Source organism: Pristiophorus japonicus, chromosome 12 (genome assembly GCF_044704955.1).
Source record: "Pristiophorus japonicus isolate sPriJap1 chromosome 12, sPriJap1.hap1, whole genome shotgun sequence".
Lineage (NCBI taxonomy): Eukaryota > Metazoa > Chordata > Chondrichthyes > Pristiophoridae > Pristiophorus > Pristiophorus japonicus.
The window spans coordinates 203,378,277-203,383,362 of NC_091988.1; positions in this window are offsets into that span (position 1 = coordinate 203,378,277).

Consider the following 5,086-nt stretch of genomic DNA (forward strand, 5'->3'; position numbering starts at 1 on the left):
CAGAGGCAGAACATACTGGGGTGCGTGGGAGGGGAGGGGAGATAGCTTTGTGTTTCAGGTAATTCTGTGCTGTTTCCACTCAGTCCTCTCTGCTCACTGCTCTGTGTTTACTCTGCCATCTGGTGGGAATTCAGTAAACTTCAAGCTGTTGAACATTCATAAAACATAAGGAGCAGGAGGAGGCCATACAGCCCCTCAAGCCTGCTCCGCCAGTCAATGTGAAATTAATAATGGGGAATAAGGAAATGGCAGAGACGTTGAACAAATATTTTGTATCGGTCTTCATGGTAGAAGACACTAAAAGCATCCCAATAGTGAATAATCAAGGGGCTATAGGGAGGGAGGAACTTATTACACTCACTATCACTAAAGAAGTAGTACTCGGTAAAATATTGGGACTAAAGGTGGACAAGTCCCCTAGACCTGATGGCTTACATCCTAGGGTCTAAAAAGAAGTGGCTGCAGAGATAGTGGATACATTGGTTGTAATCGACCAAAATTCCCTGGATTCTGGGGAGGTTCTAGCAAATTGGAAAACCGCAAATGTAACGCCCCTATTTAAAAAAGGAGGCAGACAAAAAGCAGGAAACTATAGACCAGTTAGCCTAACATCTGTCGTTGGGAAAATGCTGGAGTCCATTATTAAGGAAACAGTAGCGGGACATTTGGAAAAGCAAAATTCAATCAGGCAGCGTCAGCATGGTTTTATGAAAGGGAAATCATGTTTGACAAATTTGGAGTTCTTGAGGATGTAACGAGCAGGGTAGATAAGGGGGAACCAGTAGATGTGGTGTATTTGGATTTCCAGAAGGCATTCGATAAGGTGCCACATAAAAGGTTATTGCACAAGATAAAAGCTCACTGGGTTGGGGGTAATATATTAGCATGGATAGAGGATTGGCTAACTAACAGAAAACAGAGAGCCGGGATAAATGGGTCATTTCCCAGTTGTAAACAGTAACTAGTGGGGTGCCGCAGGGATCAGTGCTGGGTCCTCAACTATTTACAATCTATATTAATGACTTGGATGAAGGGACCGAGTGTAATGTAGCCAAGTTTGCTGATGATACAAAGATTGGTGGAAAAGCAAATTGTGAGGAGGACACAAAAAATCTGTAAAGGGATATAGACAGGCTAAGTGAGTGGGCAAAAATTTGGCAGATGGAGTATAATGTGGAAAAATGTGAGGTTATCCACTTCGGCAGATAAAATAGAAAAGCAAATTATAATTTAAATGGAGAAAAATTGCAAAGTGCTGCAGTACAGAGGGACCTGGGGGTCCTTGTGTTTGAAACACAAAAAGTTAGTATGCAGGTACAGCAAGTAGAAACATAGAAACATAGAAATTTACAGCGCAGAAGGAGGCCATTTCGGCCCATCGTGTCCGCGCCGGTCGACAAAGAGCCGCACGGCCCTCGGTCAGCAGCCCTGAAGGTTACATATAAACCTATGAACAATGAACAATGACGGAAAGGCAAAGAGCACCCGGCCCAACCAGTCCGCCTCACACAACTGCGACACCCCTTATACTGAAACATTCTACACTCCACCCCAACCGGAGCCATGTGATCTCCTGGGAGAGGCAAAAACCAGATAAAAACCCAGGCCAATTTAGGGAGAAAAAATCTGGGAAAATTCCTCTCCGACCCATCCAGGCGATCGAAACTAGTCCAGGAGATTACTCTGGCCGTATTCTATTCCCTGCAGTACTTACCATTATATCTGCTCCGTCCAACAAAAGGTCATCCAGTCTAACCCCAATTACCAGCTCTAGGTCCATAACCCTCCAGGTTACTGCACTTTAAGTGCCCATCCAACCATCTCTTAAAAGTGGTGAGGGTTTCTGCATCCACCACTCTTCCAGGCAGCGAGTTCCAGATCCCCACAACCCTCTGCGTAAAGTAGCCCCCCCTCAAATCCCCTCTAAACCTTCCACCAACCACCTTAAAACTATGCCCCCTCGTAATACCACCAATGGAAATAGACCCTTACTATCCACTATGTCCAGGCCCCTCAATATTTTGTACACCTCGATGAGGTCTCCTCTCAACCTCCTCTGTTCCAATGAGAACAAACCCAGTCTATCCAATCTGTCCTCATAACTAAGATTCTCCATTCCAGGCACCATCCTAGTAAATCTCCTCTGCACTCTCTCGAGTGCAATCACGTCCTGCCTATAATACGGCGACCAGAACTGCACGCAGTACTCCAGCTGTGGCCTAACCAGAGTATTATTTAATTTAAGCATAACCTCCCTGCTCTTATATTCTATGCCTCGGCCAATAAAAGCAAGCATTCCGTATGCCTTCTTAACCACCTTATCCACCTGGCCTGCTACTTTCAGAGATCTGTGGACAAGCACTCCAAGGTTCCTTTGTTCATCTACACTATTAAGTGGCCTATCGCTTAATGTGCATACCCTTTCCTTATTAGCTCTCCCAAAGTGCATCACCTCACACTTCCCTGACTTCAATTCCATTTGCCACTGCTCTGCCCACCTGACCAGTAGATTGATATCCTCCTGCAGCCCATGACTTTCCTCTTCATTATCAACCACACGGCCAATTTTAGTGTCAACTGCAAACTGCTTAATCATACTCCCATATTCAAATCTAAATCATTGATATATACCACAAAAAGCAAATGTTCCAGTACTGAGCCCTGAGGAATCCCACTGGAAACATCCTTCCAGTCACAAAAACATCCATCAATCATTACCCTTTGCTTCCTACCTCCAAGCCAATTTTGGATCCAACTTGACACTTTGCCCTGGATCTCATGGGCTTTAACCTTCATGACCAGTCTACCATGTGGGACTTTATCAAAAGCCTTGCTAAAGTCCATATATACTACATCATACGCACTACCCTCATCAACCCTCTTGGTTACCTCCTCAAAAAATTCAATCAGGTTAGTCAAACACGATTTTCCCTTTACAGATCCGTGCTGGCTGTCCCTAATTAATCCTTGCCTTTCTAAATGTAGATTTATCCTGTCTTTCAGGATTTTTTCCAATAATTTTCCCACCACTGAGGTTAGGCTGACAGGCCTGTAATTACTCGGCCTATCCCTTTCTCCCTTCTTAAACAAGGGTACTACATTAGCAGTCCTCCAATCCTCCGGCACCATGCCCAGATCCAAAGAGGACTGGAAAATGATGGTCAAGGCCTCTGCTATTTCCTCTTTTACTTCGCTCAACAGACTGGGATGCATTTCATCCGGGCCTGGGGACTTATCTACTTTCAAAGCCATTAAACCCCTTACTACCTCCCCTCTCACTATATTTATTTCATCCAAAATATCACACTCCTCCTCGATAGCAATATCTGTATTGCCCCTTTCCTTTGTGAAAACAGATGCAAAGTATTCGTTAAGAACCTTCCCAACATCTTCCACCTCCACACAAAGATTACCCTCATGGTCTCTAATAGGCCCTACCCTTTCTCTAGTTATCCTCTTACTCTTAATATATTTATAGAACATCTTAGTAATCAGGATGGCAAATGGAATGTTGGCCTTTATTGCAAGGGGGATAGAGTATAAAAGCAGAGAAGTCCTTCTGCAACTGCACAGGGTATTGGTGAGGCCACACCTGGAGTACTGCGTACAGCTTTGGTCTCTGTATTTAAGGAAGGATATACTTGCATTGGTTCAGAGAAAGTTCACTAGGTTGATTCCGGATATGAGGTGGTTGACTTATGAAGATAGGTTGAGTCGATTGGGCCTATATTCATTGGAATTCAGAAGAATGAGAGGTGATCTTATCAAAACATATAAGATAATGAGGGGGCTCGACAAGGTGGATGCAGAGAGAATAGTTCCACTCATGGGGAAACTAAAACTAGGGGGGACATAGTCTCAGAATAAGGGGCCGCCCATTTAAAACGGAGATGAGGAGGAATTTCATCTCTCAGAGGGTTGTAAATCTGTGGAATTCTCGGTCCCAGAGAGCTGTGGAGGCTGGGTCATTGAATATATTTAAGGCGGAGATAGACAGATTTAGGGAATAAAGGGTTATGGGGAGCGGGCAGGGAAGTGGAGCTGAGTCCATGATCAGATCAGCCATGACCTCATTGATTGGTGGAGCAGGCTCCAGGGGCCAGGTGGCCGACTCCTGCTCCTATTTCTTATTTCTTGTAATAAGATCGGGGCTGATCATCGACCTCAACTCCACTTTCCCACCCGATCCCCATATCCCTTGATTCCCCTATGTTCCAAAAATCTAGCGATCTCAGCCTTGAATATACTCAAGACTGTGTATCCTGACCCCTTATCCTGAGACTGTGACCCCTGGTTCCAGATACTCCAGCCAGGGGGAAACAATCTCAGCATCTACCCTGTCAATCCCCCTCAGAATCTTATGTTTCAATGAGATCACCCCTCATTCTTTAAAACTCCAGAGTATAGGCCCAATCTACACAATCTCTCCTCATAGGCCAACCCTCTCATCCCGGGAATCAATCTAGTGAGCCTCCAAGGCAAGTATGTCCTTCCTTAGATAAGGAGACCAAAACTGTGCACAGTACTCCAGGTGTGGTCTCACCAAGGCCCCGTACAATTGTAGCAAGACTTCCTTACTCTTATACTCCAAACCACTTCCAATAAAGGACAACATACCATTTGCCTTCCTTATTGCTTGCTGTACCTGCATGCTCGATTTCTGTATTTCTTACACAAGGGACACCCAAATCTCTCTGAACACCAACATTTAAAAGTTTCTCACCATTTAAAAAATATTCTGTTTTTCTATTCTTCCTACCGAAGTGAATAACCTCACATTTCCCGACATTATACTCCATCTGCCACCTTACTGCTCACTCACTCAGTCTATCTATATCCCTCTGCAGACGCTTTGTGTTCTCCTCACAGCTTACTGTCCTACCGAGCTTTGTGTCATCAGCAATCTTGGATACATTGCACTCGGTCCCTTCATCTGGGTCATTAATATAGATTGTAAATAGCTGAGGCCCCAGCACTGATCCTAGCGGCACCCCACTAGTTACAGCCTGTCAACCTGACAATGACCCGTCTATCCCTACTCTCTGTTCTGTCCATTATACAATCCTTTATCCATGCTATTATATTA